Here is a 24,421-nt window from a genome sequence, read left to right as displayed (position 1 = left end):
GGGCACGCATCTGGCGGTAAACTAATCGCTTTCCTTGCAGTCCCATCCTGCACTTCCTAATCGTAATCAGTGTACATTTTAGCGGCTCATGCGATAAAATATGTGATTCGATACAAGTAGCTCACCTTTGCGTATAAAAACTTTATCACGGTACCGCATGAAGTAAGTATTATTCACGCTTGCAAGCATTGCGGGGGTATTTTTCTTTTTTGACTTCAGAGGTGATTACGTCAAGTAAATGAATTACATCGGACTTCGCACATTAGGGCACGCATCTGGCGGTAAACTAATCGCTTTACTTGCAGTCCCGTCCTGCGCTTCCTCATCGTAATCAGTGTACATTTTAGCGGCGCAAGCGATATTATACGTGATTCGATACAAGTAGCTCACCTTTGCGTATAAAAACTTCACCACGATACCGCATGAAGTAAGTATTATTCACGCTTGCAAGCATTGCGGGGGTATTTTTCTTTTTTGACTTCAGAGGTGATTACGTCAAGTAAATCAATTACATCGGACTTCGCACATTAGGGCACGCATCTGGCGGTAAACTAATCGCTTTCCTTGCAGTCCCGTCCTGCGCTTCCTCATCGTAATCAGTGTACATTTTAGCGGCTCAAGCGATAAAATATGTGATTCGATACAAGTAGCTCACCTTTGCGTATAAAAACTTCATCACGGTACCGCATGAAGTATTATTCACGCTTGCAAGCATTGTGGGGGTATTTTTCTTTTTGACTTCAGAGGTGATTACGTCAAGTAAATGAATTACATCGGACATCGCACATTAGGGCACGCATCTGGCGGCAAACTAATCGCTTTCCTTGCAGTCCCGTCTTGCACTTCCTCATCGTGAGAAGTGTACATTTTAGCGGCTCAAGCGATAAAATATGTGATTCGATACAAGTAGCTCACCTTTGCGTATAAAAACTTCATCACGGTACCGCATGAAGTATTATTCACGCTTGCAAGCATTGCGGGGGTATTTTTCTTTTTGACTTCAGAGGTGATTACGTCAAGTAATTGAATTACATCGGACTTCGCACATTAGGGCACGCATCTGGCGGTAAACTAATCGCTTTACTTGCAGTCCCGTCCTGCGCTTCCTCATCGTAATCAGTGTACATTTTTGCGGCGCAAGCGATATTATACGTGATTCGATACAAGTAGCTCACCTTTGCGTATAAAAACTTCATCACGATACCGCATGAAGTAAGTATTATTCACGCTTGCAAGCATTGCGGGGGTATTTTTCTTTTTTGATTTCAGAGGTGATTACGTCAAGTAAATCAATTACATCGGACTTCGCACATTAGGGCACGCATCTGGCGGTAAACTAATCGCTTTCCTTGCAGTCCCGTCCTGCGCTTCCTCATCGTAATCAGTGTACATTTTAGCGGCTCAAGCGATAAAATATGTGATTCGATACAAGTAGCTCACCTTTGCGTATAAAAACTTCATCACGGTACCGCATGAAGTAAGTATTATTCACGCTTGCAAGCATTGCGGGGGTATTTTTCTTTTTGACTTCAGAGGTGATTACGTCAAGTAAATGAATTACATCGGACTTCGCACATTAGGGCACGCATCTGGCGGTAAACTAATCGCTTTCCTTGTAGTCCCGTCCTGCGCTTCCTCATCGTAATCAGTGTACATTTTAGCGGCTCAAGCGATATTATACGTGATTCGATACAGCTAGCTCACCTTTGCGTGTAAAAACTTCATCACGATACCGCATGAAGTAAGTATTATTTACGCTTGCAAGCATTGCGGGGGTATTTTTCTTTTTGACTTCAGAGGTGATTACGTCATGTAAATGAATTACATCGGACTTCGCACATTAGGGCACGCATCTGGCGGTAAACTAATCGCTTTCCTTGCAGTCCCGTCTTGCGCTTCCTCATCGTGAGACGTGTACATTTTAGCGGCTCAAGCGATATTATACGTGATTCGATACAAGTAGCTCACCTTTGCGTATAAAAACTTCATCACGATACCGCATGAAGTATTATTCACGCTTGCAAGCATTGCGGGGGTATTTTTCTTTTTTAACTTCAGAGGTGATTACGTCAAGTAAATCAATTACAGAGGACTTCGCACATTAGGGCACGCATCTGGCGGTAAACTAATCGCTTTACTTGCAGTCCCGTCCTGCGCTTCCTCATCGTAATCAGTGTACATTTTAGCGGCTCAAGCGATAAAATATGTGATTCGATACAAGTAGCTCACCTTTGCGTATAAAAACTTCATCACGGTACCGCATGAAGTATTATTCACACTTGCAAGCATTGCGGGGGTATTTTTCTTTTTGACTTCAGAGGTGATTAGGTCAAGTAAATGAATTACATCGGACTTCGCACATTAGGGCACGCATCTTGCGGTAAACTAATCGCCTTACTTGCAGTCCCGTCCTGCGCTTCCTCATCGTATTCAGTGTACATTTTAGCGGCGCAAGCGATATTATACGTGATTCGATACAAGTAGCTCACCTTTGCGTATAAAAACTTCATCACGATACCGCATGAAGTAAGTATTATTCACGCTTGCAAGCATTGCGGGGGTATTTTTCTTTTTGACTTCAGAGGTGATTACGTCAAGTAATTGAATTACATCGGACTTCGCACATTAGGGCACGCATCTGGCGGTAAACTAATCGCTTTACTTGCAGTCCCGTCCTGCGCTTCCTCATCGTAATCAGTGTACATTTTAGCGGCGCAAGCGATATTATACGTGATTCGATACAGCTAGCTCACCTTTGCGTGTAAAAATTTCATAACGATACCGAATGAAGTAAGTATTATTTACGCTTGCAAGCATTGCGGGGGTATTTTTCTTTTTGACTTCAGAGGTGATTACGTCAAGTAAATGAATTACATCGGACTTCGCACATTAGGGCACGCATCTGGCGGTAAACTAATCGCTTTCCTTGCAGTCCCGTCCTGCGCTTCCTAATCGTAATCAGTGTACATTTTAGCGGCTAAAGCGATATCATATGTGATGCGATACAAGATGCTCACCTTTGCGTATAAGAACATCATTACTAAGCCACATGAAGCCAGTATAATTGATGCTTGCAAGCATTGTGGGGGTATAGCTCAGAGGTAGAGCGCTCGCTTTGCATGCGAGAAGCCCCGGGTTCTATCCCCGGTACCTCCAGTCCGTGAAATTACTTTTTGTTTTTGACTTCAGAGGGGGGCTACGTCAAGGAAATAAATTACATCGGATTGCGCACTTTACGGCACGCATCTGGCGGTAAACTAATCGCTTTCCTTGCAGTCCCGTCTTGCGCTTCCTCATCGTGAGAAGTGTACATTTTAGCGGCTCAAGCGGTATTATACGTGATTCGATACAACTAGCTCACCTTTGCGTATAAAAACTTTATCACGGTACCGCATGAAGTAAGTATTATTCACGCTTGCAAGCATTGCGGGGGTATTTTTCTTTTTGACTTCAGAGGTGATTACGTCATGTAAATGAATTACATCGGACTTCGCACATTAGGGCACGCATCTGGCGGTAAACTAATCGCTTTCCTTGCAGTCCCATCCTGCACTTCCTAATCGTAATCAGTGTACATTTTAGCGGCTCATGCGATAAAATATGTGATTCGATACAAGTAGCTCACCTTTGCGTATAAAAACTTATCACGGTACCGCATGAAGTAAGTATTATTCACGCTTGCAAGCATTGCGGGGGTATTTTTCTTTTTGACTTCAGAGGTGATTACGTCAAGTAAATGAATTACATCGGACTTCGCACATTAGGGCACGCATCTGGCGGTAAACTAATCGCTTTACTTGCAGTCCCGTCCTGCGCTTCCTCATCGTAATCAGTGTACATTTTAGCGGCGCAAGCGATATTATACGTGATTCGATACAAGTAGCTCACCTTTGCGTATAAAAACTTCACCACGATACCGCATGAAGTAAGTATTATTCACGCTTGCAAGCATTGCGGGGGTATTTTTCTTTTTGACTTCAGAGGTGATTACGTCAAGTAAATCAATTACATCGGACTTCGCACATTAGGGCACGCATCTGGCGGTAAACTAATCGCTTTCCTTGCAGTCCCGTCCTGCGCTTCCTCATCGTAATCAGTGTACATTTTAGCGGCTCAAGCGATAAAATATGTGATTCGATACAAGTAGCTCACCTTTGCGTATAAAAACTTCATCACGGTACCGCATGAAGTATTATTCACGCTTGCAAGCATTGTGGGGGTATTTTTCTTTTTGACTTCAGAGGTGATTACGTCAAGTAAATGAATTACATCGGACATCGCACATTAGGGCACGCATCTGGCGGCAAACTAATCGCTTTCCTTGCAGTCCCGTCTTGCACTTCCTCATCGTGAGAAGTGTACATTTTAGCGGCTCAAGCGATAAAATATGTGATTCGATACAAGTAGCTCACCTTTGCGTATAAAAACTTCATCACGGTACCGCATGAAGTATTATTCACGCTTGCAAGCATTGCGGGGGTATTTTTCTTTTTGACTTCAGAGGTGATTACGTCAAGTAATTGAATTACATCGGACTTCGCACATTAGGGCACGCATCTGGCGGTAAACTAATCGCTTTACTTGCAGTCCCGTCCTGCGCTTCCTCATCGTAATCAGTGTACATTTTAGCGGCGCAAGCGATATTATACGTGATTCGATACAAGTAGCTCACCTTTGCGTATAAAAACTTCATCACGATACCGCATGAAGTAAGTATTATTCACGCTTGCAAGCATTGCGGGGGTATTTTTCTTTTTTGACTTCAGAGGTGATTACGTCAAGTAAATCAATTACATCGGACTTCGCACATTAGGGCACGCATCTGGCGGTAAACTAATCGCTTTCCTTGCAGTCCCGTCCTGCGCTTCCTCATCGTAATCAGTGTACATTTTAGCGGCTCAAGCGATAAAATATGTGATTCGATACAAGTAGCTCACCTTTGCGTATAAAAACTTCATCACGGTACCGCATGAAGTAAGTATTATTCACGCTTGCAAGCATTGCGGGGGTATTTTTCTTTTTGACTTCAGAGGTGATTACGTCAAGTAAATGAATTACATCGGACTTCGCACATTAGGGCACGCATCTGGCGGTAAACTAATCGCTTTCCTTGCAGTCCCGTCCTGCGCTTCCTCATCGTAATCAGTGTACATTTTAGCGGCTCAAGCGATATTATACGTGATTCGATACAGCTAGCTCACCTTTGCGTATAAAAACTTCATCACGATACCGCATGAAGTAAGTATTATTACGCTTGCAAGCATTGCGGGGGTATTTTTCTTTTTGACTTCAGAGGTGATTACGTCAATGTAAATGAATTACATCGGACTTCGCACATTAGGGCACGCATCTGGCGGTAAACTAATCGCTTTCCTTGCAGTCCCGTCTTGCGCTTCCTCATCGTAGATCAGTGTACATTTTAGCGGCTCAAGCGATAATTATACGTGATTCGATACAAGTAGCTCACCTTTGCGTATAAAAACTTCATCACGATACCGCATGAAGTATTATTCACGCTTGCAAGCATTGCGGGGGTATTTTTCTTTTTGACTTCAGAGGTGATTACGTCAAGTAAATGCAATTACATCGGACTTCGCACATTAGGGCACGCATCTGGCGGTAAACTAATCGCTTTACTTGCAGTCCCGTCCTGCGCTTCCTCATCGTAATCAGTGTACATTTTAGCGGCGCAAGCGATATTATACGTGATTCGATACAAGTAGCTCACCTTTGCGTATAAAAACTTCATCACGATACCGCATGAAGTAAGTATTATTCACGCTTGCAAGCATTGCGGGGGTATTTTTCTTTTTGACTTCAGAGGTGATTACGTCAAGTAATGAATTACATCGGACTTCGCACATTAGGGCACGCATCTGGCGGTAAACTAATCGCCTTACTTGCAGTCCCGTCCTGCGCTTCCTCATCGTAATCAGTGTACATTTTAGCGGCGCAAGCGATATTATACGTGATTCGATACAGCTAGCTCACCTTTGCGTATAAAAACTTCATCACGATACCGCATGAAGTAAGTATTATTCACGCTTGCAAGCATTGCGGGGGTATTTTTCTTTTTGACTTCAGAGGTGATTACGTCAAGTAAATGAATTACATCGGACTTCGCACATTAGGGCACGCATCTGGCGGTAAACTAATCGCTTTCCTTGCAGTCCCGTCCTGCGCTTCCTAATCGTAATCAGTGTACATTTTAGCGGCTAAAGCGATATCATATGTGATGCGATACAAGATGCTCACCTTTGCGTATAAGAACTTCATTACTAAGCCACATGAAGCCAGTATAATTGACGCTTGCAAGCATTGTGGGGGTATAGCTCAGAGGTAGAGCGCACGCTTTGCATGCGAGAAGCCCCGGGTTCTATCCCCGGTACCTCCAGTCCGTGAAATTACTTTTTGTTTTTGACTTCAGAGGGGGGCTACGTCAAGGAAATAAATTACATCGGATTGCGCACTTTACGGCACGCATCTGGCGGTAAACTAATCGCTTTCCTTGCAGTCCCGTCTTGCGCTTCCTCATCGTGAGAAGTGTACATTTTAGCGGCTCAAGCGGTATTATACGTGATTCGATACAACTAGCTCACCTTTGCGTATAAAAACTTCATCACGATACCGCATGAAGTAAGTATTATTCACGCTTGCAAGCATTGCGGGGGTATTTTTCTTTTTGACTTCAGAGGTGATTACGTCAAGTAAATCAATTACATCGGACTTCGCACATTAGGGCACGCATCTGGCGGTAAACTAATCGCTTTCCTTGCAGTCCCGTCCTGCGCTTCCTCATCGTAATCAGTGTACATTTTAGCGGCTCAAGCGATAAAATATGTGATTCGATACAAGTAGCTCACCTTTGCGTATAAAAACTTCATCACGGTACCGCATGAAGTAAGTAATATTCACGCTTGCAAGCATTGCGGGGGTATTTTTCTTTTTTGACTTCAGAGGTGATTACGTCAAGTAAATGAATTACATCGGACTTCGCACATTAGGGCACGCATCTGGCGGTAAACTAATCGCTTTACTTGCAGTCCCGTCCTGCGCTTCCTCATCGTAATCAGTGTACATTTTAGCGGCGCAAGCGATATTATACGTGATTCGATACAAGTAGCTCACCTTTGCGTATAAAAACTTCATCACGATACCGCATGAAGTAAGTATTATTCACGCTTGCAAGCATTGCGGGGGTAGTTTTCTTTTTGACTTCAGAGGTGATTACGTCAAGTAAATGAATTACATCGGACTTCGCACATTATTGCACGCATCTGGCGGCAAACTAATCGCTTTCCTTGCAGTCCCGTCTTGCGCTTCCTCATCGTGAGAAGTGTACATTTTAGCGGCTCAAGCGATATTATACGTGATTCGATACAAGTAGCTCACCTTTGCGTATAAAAACTTCATCACGATACCGCATGAAGTATTATTCACGCTTGCAAGCATTGCGGGGGTATTTTTCTTTTTGACTTCAGAGGTGAATTCGTCAAGTAAATCAATTACAGAGGACTTCGCACATTAGGGCACGCATCTGGCGGTAAACTAATCGCTTTACTTGCAGTCCCGTCCTGCGCTTCCTCATCGTAATCAGTGTACATTTTAGCGGCTCAAGCGATAAAATATGTGATTCGATACAAGTAGCTCACCTTTGCGTATAAAAACTTCATCACGGTACCGCATGAAGTAAGTATTATTCACACTTGCAAGCATTGCGGGGGTATTTTTCTTTTTGACTTCAGAGGTGATTACGTCAAGTAAATGAATTACATCGGACTTCGCACATTAGGGCACGCATCTGGCGGTAAACTAATCGCCTTACTTGCAGTCCCGTCCTGCGCTTCCTCATCGTGAGAAGTGTACATTTTAGCGGCTCAAGCGATATTATACGTGATTCGATACAAGTAGCTCACCTTTGCGTATAAAAACTTCATCACGATACCGCATGAAGTAAGTATTATTCACGCTTGCAAGCATTGCGGGGGTATTTTTCTTTTTGACTTCAGAGGTGATTACGTCAAGTAATTGAATTACATCGGACTTCGCACATTAGGGCACGCATCTGGCGGTAAACTAATCGCCTTACTTGCAGTCCCGTCCTGCGCTTCCTCATCGTAATCAGTGTACATTTTAGCGGCGCAAGCGATATTATACGTGATTCGATACAGCTAGCTCACCTTTGCGTGTAAAAACTTCATCACGATACCGCATGAAGTAAGTATTATTCACGCTTGCAAGCATTGCGGGGGTATTTTTCTTTTTGACTTCAGAGGTGATTACGTCAAGTAAATGAATTACATCGGACTTCGCACATTAGGGCACGCATCTGGCGGTAAACTAATCGCTTTCCTTGCAGTCCCGTCCTGCGCTTCCTCATCGTAATCAGTGTACATTTTAGCGGCTAAAGCGATATCATATGTGATGCGATACAAGATGCTCACCTTTGCGTATAAAAACTTCATCACGGTACCGCATGAAGTATTATTCACACTTGCAAGCATTGCGGGGGTATTTTTCTTTTTGACTTCAGAGGTGATTAGGTCAAGTAAATGAATTACATCGGACTTCGCACATTAGGGCACGCATCTTGCGGTAAACTAATCGCCTTACTTGCAGTCCCGTCCTGCGCTTCCTCATCGTATTCAGTGTACATTTTAGCGGCGCAAGCGATATTATACGTGATTCGATACAAGTAGCTCACCTTTGCGTATAAAAACTTCATCACGATACCGCATGAAGTAAGTATTATTCACGCTTGCAAGCATTGCGGGGGTATTTTTCTTTTTGACTTCAGAGGTGATTACGTCAAGTAATTGAATTACATCGGACTTCGCACATTAGGGCACGCATCTGGCGGTAAACTAATCGCTTTACTTGCAGTCCCGTCCTGCGCTTCCTCATCGTAATCAGTGTACATTTTAGCGGCGCAAGCGATATTATACGTGATTCGATACAGCTAGCTCACCTTTGCGTAGTAAAAACTTCATAACGATACCGAATGAAGTAAGTATTATTACGCTTGCAAGCATTGCGGGGGTATTTTTCTTTTTGACTTCAGAGGTGATTACGTCAAGTAAATGAATTACATCGGACTTCGCACATTAGGGCACGCATCTGGCGGTAAACTAATCGCTTTCCTTGCAGTCCCGTCCTGCGCTTCCTAATCGTAATCAGTGTAGCATTTTAGCGGCTAAAGCGATATCATATGTGATGCGATACAAGATGCTCACCTTTGCGTATAAGAACTTCATTACTAAGCCACATGAAGCCAGTATAATTGACGCTTGCAAGCATTGTGGGGGTATAGCTCAGAGGTAGAGCGCTCGCTTTGCATGCGAGAAGCCCCGGGTTCTATCCCCGGTACCTCCAGTCCGTGAAATTACTTTTTGTTTTTGACTTCAGAGGGGGGCTACGTCAAGGAAATAAATTACATCGGATTGCGCACTTTACGGCACGCATCTGGCGGTAAACTAATCGCTTTCCTTGCAGTCCCGTCTTGCGCTTCCTCATCGTGAGAAGTGTACATTTTAGCGGCTCAAGCGGTATTATACGTGATTCGATACAACTAGCTCACCTTTGCGTATAAAAACTTCATCACGATAACGCATGAAGTAAGTATTATTCACGCTTGCAAGCATTGCGGGGGTATTTTTCTTTTTTGACTTCAGAGGTGATTACGTCAAGTAAATCAATTACATCGGACTTCGCACATTAGGGCACGCATCTGGCGGTAAACTAATCGCTTTCCTTGCAGTCCCGTCCTGCGCTTCCTCATCGTAATCAGTGTACATTTTAGCGGCTCAAGCGATAAAATATGTGATTCGATACAAGTAGCTCACCTTTGCGTATAAAAACTTCATCACGGTACCGCATGAAGTAAGTATATTCACGCTTGCAAGCATTGCGGGGGTATTTTTCTTTTTTGACTTCAGAGGTGATTACGTCAAGTAAATGAATTACATCGGACTTCGCACATTAGGGCACGCATCTGGCGGTAAACTAATCGCTTTCCTTGCAGTCCCGTCCTGCGCTTCCTCATCGTAATCAGTGTACATTTTAGCGGCGCAAGCGATATTATACGTGATTCGATACAAGTAGCTCACCTTTGCGTATAAAAACTTCATCACGATACCGCATGAAGTAAGTATTATTCACGCTTGCAAGCATTGCGGGGGTAGTTTTCTTTTTGACTTCAGAGGTGATTACGTCAAGTAAATGAATTACATCGGACTTCGCACATTATTGCACGCATCTGGCGGCAAACTAATCGCTTTCCTTGCAGTCCCGTCTTGCGCTTCCTCATCGTGAGAAGTGTACATTTTAGCGGCTCAAGCGATATTATACGTGATTCGATACAAGTAGCTCACCTTTGCGTATAAAAACTTCATCACGATACCGCATGAAGTATTATTCACGCTTGCAAGCATTGCGGGGGTATTTTTCTTTTTTGACTTCAGAGGTGAATTCGTCAAGTAAATCAATTACAGAGGACTTCGCACATTAGGGCACGCATCTGGCGGTAAACTAATCGCTTTACTTGCAGTCCCGTCCTGCGCTTCCTCATCGTAATCAGTGTACATTTTAGCGGCTCAAGCGATAAAATATGTGATTCGATACAAGTAGCTCACCTTTGCGTATAAAAACTTCATCACGGTACCGCATGAAGTAAGTATTATTCACACTTGCAAGCATTGCGGGGGTATTTTTTTTTACTTCAGAGGTGATTAGGTCAAGTAAATGAATTACATCGGACTTCGCACATTAGGGCACGCATCTGGCGGTAAACTAATCGCCTTACTTGCAGTCCCGTCCTGCGCTTCCTCATCGTAATCAGTGTACATTTTAGCGGCGCAAGCGATATTATACGTGATTCGATACAAGTAGCTCACCTTTGCGTATAAAAGCTTCATCACGATACCGCATGAAGTAAGTATTATTCACGCTTGCAAGCATTGCGGGGGTATTTTTCTTTTTGACTTCAGAGGTGATTACGTCAAGTAAATCAATTACATCGGACTTCGCACATTAGGGCACGCATCTGGCGGTAAACTAATCGCTTTCCTTGCAGTCCCGTCCTGCGCTTCCTCATCGTAATCAGTGTACATTTTAGCGGCTCAAGCGATAAAATATGTGATTCGATACAAGTAGCTCACCTTTGCGTATAAAAACTTCATCACGATACCGCATGAAGTATTATTCACGCTTGCAAGCATTGCGGGGGTATTTTTCTTTTTGACTTCAGAGGTGATTACGTCAAGTAATTGAATTACATCGGACTTCGCACATTAGGGCACGCATCTGGCGGTAAACTAATCGCTTTACTTGCAGTCCCGTCCTGCGCTTCCTCATCGTAATCAGTGTACATTTTAGCGGCGCAAGCGATATTATACGTGATTCGATACAGCTAGCTCACCTTTGCGTGTAAAAATTTCATAACGATACCGAATGAAGTAAGTATTATTTACGCTTGCAAGCATTGCGGGGGTATTTTTCTTTTTGACTTCAGAGGTGATTACGTCAAGTAAATGAATTACATCGGACTTCGCACATTAGGGCACGCATCTGGCGGTAAACTAATCGCTTTCCTTGCAGTCCCGTCCTGCGCTTCCTAATCGTAATCAGTGTACATTTTAGCGGCTAAAGCGATATCATATGTGATGCGATACAAGATGCTCACCTTTGCGTATAAGAACTTCATTACTAAGCCACATGAAGCCAGTATAATTGACGCTTGCAAGCATTGTGGGGGTATAGCTCAGAGGTAGAGCGCTCGCTTTGCATGCGAGAAGCCCCGGGTTCTATCCCCGGTACCTCCAGTCCGTGAAATTACTTTTTGTTTTTGACTTCAGAGGGGGGCTACGTCAAGGAAATAAATTACATCGGATTGCGCACTTTACGGCACGCATCTGGCGGTAAACTAATCGCTTTCCTTGCAGTCCCGTCTTGCGCTTCCTCATCGTGAGAAGTGTACATTTTAGCGGCTCAAGCGGTATTATACGTGATTCGATACAACTAGCTCACCTTTGCGTATAAAAACTTCATCACGATAACGCATGAAGTAAGTATTATTCACGCTTGCAAGCATTGCGGGGGTATTTTTCTTTTTTGACTTCAGAGGTGATTACGTCAAGTAAATCAATTACATCGGACTTCGCACATTAGGGCACGCATCTGGCGGTAAACTAATCGCTTTCCTTGCAGTCCCGTCCTGCGCTTCCTCATCGTAATCAGTGTACATTTTAGCGGCTCAAGCGATAAATATGTGATTCGATACAAGTAGCTCACCTTTGCGTATAAAAACTTCATCACGGTACCGCATGAAGTAAGTATTATTCACGCTTGCAAGCATTGCGGGGGTATTTTTCTTTTTGACTTCAGAGGTGATTACGTCAAGTAAATGAATTACATCGGACTTCGCACATTAGGGCACGCATCTGGCGGTAAACTAATCGCTTTACTTGCAGTCCCGTCTTGCGCTTCCTCATCGTGAGAAGTGTACATTTTAGCGGCGCAAGCGATATTATACATGATTCGATACAAGTAGCTCACCTTTGCGTATAAAAACTTCATCACGATACCGCATGAAGTAAGTATTATTCACGCTTGCAAGCATTGCGGGGGTATTTTTCTTTTTGACTTCAGAGGTGATTACGTCAAGTAAATCAATTACATCGGACTTCGCACATTAGGGCACGCATCTGGCGGTAAACTAATCGCTTTCCTTGCAGTCCCGTCCTGCGCTTCCTCATCGTAATCAGTGTACATTTTAGCGGCTCAAGCGATAAAATATGTGATTCGATACAAGTAGCTCACCTTTGCGTATAAAAACTTCATCACGGTACCGCATGAAGTAAGTATTATTCACGCTTGCAAGCATTGCGGGGGTATTTTTCTTTTTGACTTCAGAGGTGATTACGTCAAGTAAATGAATTACATCGGACTTCGCACATTAGGGCACGCATCTGGCGGTAAACTAATCGCTTTACTTGCAGTCCCGTCCTGCGCTTCCTCATCGTAATCAGTGTACATTTTAGCGGCGCAAGCGATATTATACGTGATTCGATACAAGTAGCTCACCTTTGCGTATAAAAACTTCATCACGATACCGCATGAAGTAAGTATTATTCACGCTTGCAAGCATTGCGGGGGTATTTTTCTTTTTGACTTCAGAGGTGATTACGTCAAGTAAATCAATTACATCGGACTTCGCACATTAGGGCACGCATCTGGCGGTAAACTAATCGCTTTCCTTGCAGTCCCGTCCTGCGCTTCCTCATCGTAATCAGTGTACATTTTAGCGGCTCAAGCGATAATATACGTGATTCGATACAAGTAGCTCACCTTTGCGTATAAAAACTTCATCACGATACCGCATGAAGTAAGTATTATTCACGCTTGCAAGCATTGCGGGGGTATTTTTCTTTTTGACTTCAGAGGTGATTACGTCAAGTAAATGAATTACATCGGACTTCGCACATTAGGGCACGCATCTGGCGGTAAACTAATCGCTTTCCTTGCAGTCCCGTCCTGCGCTTCCTCATCGTAATCAGTGTACATTTTAGCGGCTCAAGCGATATTATACGTGATTCGATACAAGCTAGCTCACCTTTGCGTATAAAAACTTCATCACGATACCGCATGAAGTAAGTATTATTCACGCTTGCAAGCATTGCGGGGGTATTTTTCTTTTTGACTTCAGAGGTGATTACGTCAAGTAAATGAATTACATCGGACTTCGCACATTAGGGCACGCATCTGGCGGTAAACTAATCGCTTTCCTTGCAGTCCCGTCCTGCGCTTCCTCATCGTAATCAGTGTACATTTTAGCGGCTCAAGCGATATTATACGTGATTCGATACAAGTAGCTCACCTTTGCGTATAAAAACTTCATCACGATACCGCATGAAGTAAGTATTATTCACGCTTGCAAGCATTGCGGGGGTATTTTTCTTTTTGACTTCAGAGGTGATTACGTCAAGTAAATGAATTACATCGGACTTCGCACATTAGGGCACGCATCTGGCGGTAAACTAATCGCTTTCCTTGCAGTCCCGTCCTGCGCTTCCTCATCGTAATCAGTGTACATTTTAGCGGCTCAAGCGATATTATACGTGATTCGATACAAGTAGCTCACCTTTGCGTATAAAAACTTCATCACGATACCGCATGAAGTAAGTATTATTCACGCTTGCAAGCATTGCGGGGGTATTTTTCTTTTTGACTTCAGAGGTGATTACGTCAAGTAAATCAATTACATCGGACTTCGCACATTAGGGCACGCATCTGGCGGTAAACTAATCGCTTTCCTTGCAGTCCCGTCCTGCGCTTCCTCATCGTAATCAGTGTACATTTTAGCGGCTCAAGCGATAAATATGTGATTCGATACAAGTAGCTCACCTTTGCGTATAAAAACTTCATCACGGTACCGCATGAAGTAAGTATTACTTACGCTTGCAAGCATTGCGGGGGTATTTTTCTTTTTGACTTCAGAGGTGATTACGTCAAGTAAATCAATTACATCGGACTTCGCACATTAGGGCACGCATCTGGCGGTAAACTAATCGCTTTACTTGCAGTCCCGTCTTGCGCTTCCTCATCGTGAGAAGTGTACATTTTAGCGGCGCAAGCGATATTATACGTGATTCGATACAAGTAGCTCACCTTTGCGTATAAAAACTTCATCACGATACCGCATGAAGTAAGTATTATTCACGCTTGCAAGCATTGCGGGGGTATTTTTCTTTTTGACTTCAGAGGTGATTACGTCAAGTAAATCAATTACATCGGACTTCGCACATTAGGGCACGCATCTGGCGGTAAACTAATCGCTTTCCTTGCAGTCCCGTCCTGCGCTTCCTCATCGTAATCAGTGTACATTTTAGCGGCTCAAGCGATAATATACGTGATTCGATACAAGTAGCTCACCTTTGCGTATAAAAACTTCATCACGATACCGCATGAAGTAAGTATTATTCACGCTTGCAAGCATTGCGGGGGTATTTTTCTTTTTGACTTCAGAGGTGATTACGTCAAGTAAATCAATTACATCGGACTTCGCACATTAGGGCACGCATCTGGCGGTAAACTAATCGCTTTCCTTGCAGTCCCGTCCTTGCGCTTCCTCATCGTAATCAGTGTACATTTTAGCGGCTCAAGCGATATTATACGTGATTCGATACAAGTAGCTCACCTTTGCGTATAAAAACTTCATCACGATACCGCATGAAGTATTATTCACGCTTGCAAGCATTGCGGGGGTATTTTTCTTTTTGACTTCAGAGGTGATTACGTCAAGTAAATCAATTACATCGGACTTGCGCACATTAGGGCACGCATCTGGCGGTAAACTAATCGCTTTCCTTGCAGTCCCGTCTTGCGCTTCCTCATCGTGAGAAGTGTACATTTTAGCGGCTCAAGCGATATTATACGTGATTCGATACAACTAGCTCACCTTTGCGTATAAAAACTTCATCACGATACCGCATGAAGTAAGTATTATTCACGCTTGCAAGCATTGCGGGGGTATTTTTCTTTTTGACTTCAGAGGTGATTACGTCAAGTAAATGAATTACATCGGACTTCGCACATTAGGGCACGCATCTGGCGGTAAACTAATCGCTTTCCTTGCAGTCCCGTCCTGCGCTTCCTCATCGTAATCAGTGTACATTTTAGCGGCTCAAGCGATATTATACGTGATTCGATACAAGTAGCTCACCTTTGCGTATAAAAACTTCATCACGATACCGCATGAAGTAAGTATTATTCACGCTTGCAAGCATTGCGGGGGTATTTTTCTTTTTGACTTCAGAGGTGATTACGTCAAGTAAATCAATTACATCGGACTTCGCACATTAGGGCACGCATCTGGCGGTAAACTAATCGCTTTCCTTGCAGTCCCGTCCTGCGCTTCCTCATCGTAATCAGTGTACATTTTAGCGGCTCAAGCGATATTATACGTGATTCGATACAAGTAGCTCACCTTTGCGTATAAAAACTTCATCACGATACCGCATGAAGTAAGTATTATTCACGCTTGCAAGCATTGCGGGGGTATTTTTCTTTTTGACTTCAGAGGTGATTACGTCAAGTAAATGAATTACATCGGACTTCGCACATTAGGGCACGCATCTGGCGGTAAACTAATCGCTTTCCTTGCAGTCCCGTCCTGCGCTTCCTCATCGTAATCAGTGTACATTTTAGCGGCTCAAGCGATATTATACGTGATTCGATACAAGTAGCTCACCTTTGCGTATAAAAACTTCATCACGATACCGCATGAAGTAAGTATTATTCACGCTTGCAAGCATTGCGGGGGTATTTTTCTTTTTGACTTCAGAGGTGATTACGTCAAGTAAATCAATTACATCGGACTTCGCACATTAGGGCACGCATCTGGCGGTAAACTAATCGCTTTCCTTGCAGTCCCGTCTTGCGCTTCCTCATCGTAATAAGTGTACATTTTAGCGGCTCAAGCGATATTATACGTGATTCGATACAAGTAGCTCACCTTTGCGTATAAAAACTTCATCACGATACCGCATGAAGTAAGTATTATTCACGCTTGCAAGCATTGCGGGGGTATTTTTCTTTTTGACTTCAGAGGTGATTACGTCAAGTAAATCAATTACATCGGACTTCGCACATTAGGGCACGCATCTGGCGGTAAACTAATCGCTTTCCTTGCAGTCCCGTCCTTGCGCTTCCTCATCGTGAATCAGTGTACATTTTAGCGGCTCAAGCGATATATATGTGATTCGATACAAGTAGCTCACCTTTGCGTATAAAAACTTCATCACGATACCGCATGAAGTAAGTATTATTCACGCTTGCAAGCATTGCGGGGGTATTTTTCTTTTTGACTTCAGAGGTGATTACGTCAAGTAAATCAATTACATCGGACTTCGCACATTTGGGCACGCATCTGGCGGTAAACTAATCGCTTTCCTTGCAGTCCCGTCTTGCGCTTCCTCATCGTAATCAGTGTACATTTTAGCGGCTCAAGCGATATTATACGTGATTCGATACAAGTAGCTCACCTTTGCGTATAAAAACTTCATCACGATACCGCATGAAGTAAGTATTATTCACGCTTGCAAGCATTGCGGGGGTATTTTTCTTTTTGACTTCAGAGGTGATTACGTCAAGTAAATCAATTACATCGGACTTCGCACATTAGGGCACGCATCTGGCGGTAAACTAATCGCTTTCCTTGCAGTCCCGTCCTTGCGCTTCCTCATCGTGAGAAGTGTACATTTTAGCGGCTCAAGCGATATATACGTGATTCGATACAAGTAGCTCACCTTTGCGTATAAAAACTTCATCACGATACCGCATGAAGTAAGTATTATTCACGCTTGCAAGCATTGCGGGGGTATTTTTCTTTTTGACTTCAGAGGTGATTACGTCAAGTAAATCAATTACATCGGACTTCGCACATTAGGGCACGCATCTGGCGGTAAACTAATCGCTTTCCTTGCAGTCCCGTCCTTGCGCTTCCTCATCGTAATCAGTGTACATTTTAGCGGCTCAAGCGATATTATACGTGATTCGATACAAGCTAGCTCACCTTTGCGTATAAAAACTTCATCACGATACCGCATGAAGTAAGTATTATTCACGCTTGCAAGCATTGCGGGGGTATTTTTCTTTTTGACTTCAGAGGTGATTACGTCAAGTAAATCAATTACATCGGACTTCGCACATTAGGGCACGCATCTGGCGGTAAACTAATCGCTTTCCTTGCAGTCCCGTCCTTGCGCTTCCTCATCGTAATCAGTGTACATTTTAGCGGCTCAAGCGATATATACGTGATTCGATACAAGTAGCTCACCTTTGCGTATAAAAACTTCATCACGATACCGCATGAAGTAAGTATTATTCACGCTTGCAAGCATTGCGGGGGTATTTTTCTTTTTGACTTCAGAGGTGATTACGTCAAGTAAATCAATTACATCGGACTTCGCACATTAGGGCACGCATCTGGCGGTAAACTAATCGCTTTCCTTGCAGTCCCGTCCTGCGCTTCCTCATCGTAATCAGTGTACATTTTAGCGGCTCAAGCGATATAATATGTGATTCGATACAAGTAGCTCACCTTTGCGTATAAAAACTTCATCACGGTACCGCATGAAGTAAGTATTATTCACGCTTGCAAGCATTGCGGGGGTATTTTTCTTTTTGACTTCAGAGGTGATTACGTCAAGTAAATGAATTACATCGGACTTCGCACATTAGGGCACGCATCTGGCGGTAAACTAATCGCTTTCCTTGCAGTCCCGTCCTGCGCTTCCTCATCGTAATCAGTGTACATTTTAGCGGCTCAAGCGATATTATACGTGATTCGATACAAGTAGCTCACCTTTGCGTATAAAAACTTCATCACGATACCGCATGAAGTAAGTATTATTCACGCTTGCAAGCATTGCGGGGGTATTTTTCTTTTTGACTTCAGAGGTGATTACGTCAAGTAAATCAATTACATCGGACTTCGCACATTAGGGCACGCATCTGGCGGTAAACTAATCGCTTTCCTTGCAGTCCCGTCCTGCGCTTCCTCATCGTAATCAGTGTACATTTTAGCGGCTCAAGCGATATATACGTGATTCGATACAAGTAGCTCACCTTTGCGTATAAAAACTTCATCACGATACCGCATGAAGTAAGTATTATTCACGCTTGCAAGCATTGCGGGGGTATTTTTCTTTTTGACTTCAGAGGTGATTACGTCAAGTAAATCAATTACATCGGACTTCGCACATTAGGGCACGCATCTGGCGGTAAACTAATCGCTTTCCTTGCAGTCCCGTCCTGCGCTTCCTCATCGTAATCAGTGTACATTTTAGCGGCTCAAGCGATATTATACGTGATTCGATACAAGTAGCTCACCTTTGCGTATAAAAACTTCATCACGATACCGCATGAAGTAAGTATTATTCACGCTTGCAAGCATTGCGGGGGTATTTTTCTTTTTGACTTCAGAGGTGATTACGTCAAGTAAATCAATTACATCGGACTTCGCACATTAGGGCACGCATCTGGCGGTAAACTAATCGCTTTCCTTGCAGTCCCGTCTTGCGCTTCCTCATCGTGAGAAGTGTACATTTTAGCGGCTCAAGCGATATTATACGTGATTCGATACAAGCAGCTCACCTTTGCGTATAAAAACTTCATCACGGTACCGCATGAAGTAAGTATTATTCACGCTTGCAAGCATTGCGGGGGTATTTTTCTTTTTGACTTCAGAGGTGATTACGTCAAGTAAATCAATTACATCGGACTTCGCACATTAGGGCACGCATCTGGCGGTAAACTAATCGCTTTCCTTGCAGTCCCGTCTTGCGCTTCCTCATCGTAATCAGTGTACATTTTAGCGGCTCAAGCGATATTATACGTGATTCGATACAAGTAGCTCACCTTTGCGTATAAAAACTTCATCACGGTACCGCATGAAGTAAGTATTATTCACGCTTGCAAGCATTGCGGGGGTATTTTTCTTTTTGACTTCAGAGGTGATTACGTCAAGTAAATCAATTACATCGGACTTCGCACATTAGGGCACGCATCTGGCGGTAAACTAATCGCTTTCCTTGCAGTCCCGTCCTGCGCTTCCTCATCGTAATCAGTGTACATTTTAGCGGCTCAAGCGATATTATACGTGATTCGATACAAGTAGCTCACCTTTGCGTATAAAAACTTCATCACGATACCGCATGAAGTAAGTATTATTCACGCTTGCAAGCATTGCGGGGGTATTTTTCTTTTTGACTTCAGAGGTGATTACGTCAAGTAAATGAATTACATCGGACTTCGCACATTAGGGCACGCATCTGGCGGTAAACTAATCGCTTTCCTTGCAGTCCCGTCCTGCGCTTCCTCATCGTAATCAGTGTACATTTTAGCGGCTCAAGCGATATTATACGTGATTCGATACAAGTAGCTCACCTTTGCGTATAAAACTTCATCACGGATACCGCATGAAGTAAGTATTATTCACGCTTGCAAGCATTGCGGGGGTATTTTTCTTTTTGACTTCAGAGGTGATTACGTCAAGTAAATGAATTACATCGGACTTCGCACATTAGGGCACGCATCTGGCGGTAAACTAATCGCTTTCCTTGCAGTCCCGTCCTGCGCTTCCTCATCGTAATCAGTGTACATTTTAGCGGCTCAAGCGATATTATACGTGATTCGATACAAGCTAGCTCACCTTTGCGTATAAAAACTTCATCACGATACCGCATGAAGTAAGTATATTCACGCTTGCAAGCATTGCGGGGGGGTATTTTTCTTTTTGACTTCAGAGGTGATTACGTCAAGTAAATCAATTACATCGGACTTCGCACATTAGGGCACGCATCTGGCGGTAAACTAATCGCTTTCCTTGCAGTCCCGTCTTGCGCTTCCTCATCGTGAGAAGTGTACATTTTAGCGGCTCAAGCGATATTATACGTGATTCGATACAAGCAGCTCACCTTTGCGTATAAAAACTTCATCACGATACCGCATGAAGTAAGTATTATTCACGCTTGCAAGCATTGCGGGGGTATTTTTCTTTTTGACTTCAGAGGTGATTACGTCAAGTAAATCAATTACATCGGACTTCGCACATTAGGGCACGCATCTGGCGGTAAACTAATCGCTTTCCTTGCAGTCCCGTCCTGCGCTTCCTCATCGTAATCAGTGTACATTTTAGCGGCTCAAGCGATAAATATGTGATTCGATACAAGTAGCTCACCTTTGCGTATAAAAACTTCATCACGGTACCGCATGAAGTAAGTATTATTCACGCTTGCAAGCATTGCGGGGGTATTTTTCTTTTTGACTTCAGAGGTGATTACGTCAAGTAAATCAATTACATCGGACTTCGCACATTAGGGCACGCATCTGGCGGTAAACTAATCGCTTTCCTTGCAGTCCCGTCCTTGCGCTTCCTCATCGTAATCAGTGTACATTTTAGCGGCTCAAGCGATATTATACGTGATTCGATACAAGTAGCTCACCTTTGCGTATAAAAACTTCATCACGATACCGCATGAAGTAAGTATTATTCACGCTTGCAAGCATTGCGGGGGTATTTTTCTTTTTGACTTCAGAGGTGATTACGTCAAGTAAATCAATTACATCGGACTTCGCACATTAGGGCACGCATCTGGCGGTAAACTAATCGCTTTCCTTGCAGTCCCGTCCTGCGCTTCCTCATCGTAATCAGTGTACATTTTAGCGGCTCAAGCGATATTATACGTGATTCGATACAAGTAGCTCACCTTTGCGTATAAAAACTTCATCACGATACCGCATGAAGTAAGTATTATTCACGCTTGCAAGCATTGCGGGGGTATTTTTCTTTTTGACTTCAGAGGTGATTACGTCAAGTAAATCAATTACATCGGACTTCGCACATTAGGGCACGCATCTGGCGGTAAACTAATCGCTTTCCTTGCAGTCCCGTCCTGCGCTTCCTCATCGTAATCAGTGTACATTTTAGCGGCTCAAGCGATAATATACGTGATTCGATACAAGTAGCTCACCTTTGCGTATAAAAACTTCATCACGATACCGCATGAAGTAAGTATTATTCACGCTTGCAAGCATTGCGGGGGTATTTTTCTTTTTGACTTCAGAGGTGATTACGTCAAGTAAATCAATTACATCGGACTTCGCACATTAGGGCACGCATCTGGCGGTAAACTAATCGCTTTCCTTGCAGTCCCGTCTTGCGCTTCCTCATCGTAATCAGTGTACATTTTAGCGGCTCAAGCGATATTATACGTGATTCGATACAAGTAGCTCACCTTTGCGTATAAAAACTTCATCACGATACCGCATGAAGTAAGTATTATTCACGCTTGCAAGCATTGCGGGGGTATTTTTCTTTTTGACTTCAGAGGTGATTACGTCAAGTAAATGAATTACATCGGACTTCGCACATTAGGGCACGCATCTGGCGGTAAACTAATCGCTTTCCTTGCAGTCCCGTCCTGCGCTTCCTCATCGTAATCAGTGTACATTTTAGCGGCTCAAGCGATATAATACGTGATTCGATACAAGTAGCTCACCTTTGCGTATAAAAACTTCATCACGATACCGCATGAAGTAAGTATTATTCACGCTTGCAAGCATTGCGGGGGTATTTTTCTTTTTGACTTCAGAGGTGATTACGTCAAGTAAATCAATTACATCGGACTTCGCACATTAGGGCACGCATCTGGCGGTAAACTAATCGCTTTCCTTGCAGTCCCGTCCTGCGCTTCCTCATCGTAATCAGTGTACATTTTAGCGGCTCAAGCGATATTATACGTGATTCGATACAAGTAGCTCACCTTTGCGTATAAAAACTTCATCACGATACCGCATGAAGTAAGTATTATTCACGCTTGCAAGCATTGCGGGGGTATTTTTCTTTTTGACTTCAGAGGTGATTACGTCAAGTAAATCAATTACATCGGACTTCGCACATTAGGGCACGCATCTGGCGGTAAACTAATCGCTTTCCTTGCAGTCCCGTCCTGCGCTTCCTCATCGTAATCAGTGTACATTTTAGCGGCTCAAGCGATAATATACGTGATTCGATACAAGTAGCTCACCTTTGCGTATAAAAACTTCATCACGGTACCGCATGAAGTAAGTATTATTCACGCTTGCAAGCATTGCGGGGGTATTTTTCTTTTTGACTTCAGAGGTGATTACGTCAAGTAAATCAATTACATCGGACTTCGCACATTAGGGCACGCATCTGGCGGTAAACTAATCGCTTTCCTTGCAGTCCCGTCCTGCGCTTCCTCATCGTAATCAGTGTACATTTTAGCGGCTCAAGCGATATTATACGTGATTCGATACAAGCTAGCTCACCTTTGCGTATAAAAACTTCATCACGATACCGCATGAAGTAAGTATTATTCACGCTTGCAAGCATTGCGGGGGTATTTTTCTTTTTGACTTCAGAGGTGATTACGTCAAGTAAATGAATTACATCGGACTTCGCACATTAGGGCACGCATCTGGCGGTAAACTAATCGCTTTCCTTGCAGTCCCGTCCTGCGCTTCCTCATCGTAATCAGTGTACATTTTAGCGGCTCAAGCGATAATTATACGTGATTCGATACAAGTAGCTCACCTTTGCGTATAAAAACTTCATCACGATACCGCATGAAGTAAGTATTATTCACGCTTGCAAGCATTGCGGGGGTATTTTTCTTTTTGACTTCAGAGGTGATTACGTCAAGTAAATGAATTACATCGGACTTCGCACATTAGGGCACGCATCTGGCGGTAAACTAATCGCTTTCCTTGCAGTCCCGTCCTTGCGCTTCCTCATCGTAATCAGTGTACATTTTAGCGGCTCAAGCGATATTATACGTGATTCGATACAAGCTAGCTCACCTTTGCGTATAAAAACTTCATCACGATACCGCATGAAGTAAGTATATTCACGCTTGCAAGCATTGCGGGGGTATTTTTCTTTTTGACTTCAGAGGTGATTACGTCAAGTAAATCAATTACATCGGACTTCGCACATTAGGGCACGCATCTGGCGGTAAACTAATCGCTTTCCTTGCAGTCCCGTCTTGCGCTTCCTCATCGTGAGAAGTGTACATTTTAGCGGCTCAAGCGATATTATACGTGATTCGATACAAGTAGCTCACCTTTGCGTATAAAAACTTCATCACGATACCGCATGAAGTAAGTATTATTCACGCTTGCAAGCATTGCGGGGGTATTTTTCTTTTTGACTTCAGAGGTGATTACGTCAAGTAAATCAATTACATCGGACTTCGCACATTAGGGCACGCATCTGGCGGTAAACTAATCGCTTTCCTTGCAGTCCCGTCTTGCGCTTCCTCATCGTGAGCAGTGTACATTTTAGCGGCTCAAGCGATATTATACGTGATTCGATACAAGTAGCTCACCTTTGCGTATAAAAACTTCATCACGGTACCGCATGAAGTAAGTATTATTCACGCTTGCAAGCATTGCGGGGGTATTTTTCTTTTTGACTTCAGAGGTGATTACGTCAAGTAAATGAATTACATCGGACTTCGCACATTAGGGCACGCATCTGGCGGTAAACTAATCGCTTTCCTTGCAGTCCCGTCCTGCGCTTCCTCATCGTAATCAGTGTACATTTTAGCGGCTCAAGCGATATATGTGATTCGATAGAAATAGCTCACCTTTGCGTATAAAAACTTCATCACGATACCGCATGAAGTAAGTATTATTCACGCTTGCAAGCATTGCGGGGGTATTTTATTTTTTTTCTTTTTGACTTCAGAGGTGATTACGTCAAGTAAATCAATTACATCGGACTTCGCACATTAGGGCACGCATCTGGCGGTAAACTAATCGCTTTCCTTGCAGTCCCGTCCTGCGCTTCCTCATCGTAATCAGTGTACATTTTAGCGGCTCAAGCGATATTATACGT

The 24,421-nt window shown here is 43.4% G+C and overlaps 4 non-coding genes across 4 annotated transcripts; all 4 read left to right on the top strand.

Moving 5' to 3' along the window:
- Nucleotides 1–3,084: 3,084 nt before the first annotated feature.
- Nucleotides 3,085–3,156, top strand: Trnaa-ugc (transfer RNA alanine (anticodon UGC)). The gene has a single exon. It is a non-coding gene; the product is annotated as a tRNA-Ala (tRNA).
- Nucleotides 3,157–6,322: 3,166 nt separating this feature from the next.
- On the top strand, nucleotides 6,323–6,394 carry Trnaa-ugc (transfer RNA alanine (anticodon UGC)). The gene has a single exon. It is a non-coding gene; the product is annotated as a tRNA-Ala (tRNA).
- Nucleotides 6,395–9,300: 2,906 nt separating this feature from the next.
- Nucleotides 9,301–9,372, top strand: Trnaa-ugc (transfer RNA alanine (anticodon UGC)). The gene has a single exon. It is a non-coding gene; the product is annotated as a tRNA-Ala (tRNA).
- Nucleotides 9,373–11,747: 2,375 nt separating this feature from the next.
- On the top strand, nucleotides 11,748–11,819 carry Trnaa-ugc (transfer RNA alanine (anticodon UGC)). The gene has a single exon. It is a non-coding gene; the product is annotated as a tRNA-Ala (tRNA).
- The last annotated feature ends 12,602 nt before the right edge of the window (nucleotides 11,820–24,421 follow it).

The sequence above is a fragment of the Dermacentor silvarum genome, unplaced genomic scaffold (assembly GCF_013339745.2).
Source record: "Dermacentor silvarum isolate Dsil-2018 unplaced genomic scaffold, BIME_Dsil_1.4 Seq13509, whole genome shotgun sequence".
Lineage (NCBI taxonomy): Eukaryota > Metazoa > Arthropoda > Arachnida > Ixodida > Ixodidae > Dermacentor > Dermacentor silvarum.
The sequence above is the reverse complement of the archived record's forward strand: the minus strand, read 5'-3'. Positions and strand labels throughout refer to the sequence as shown.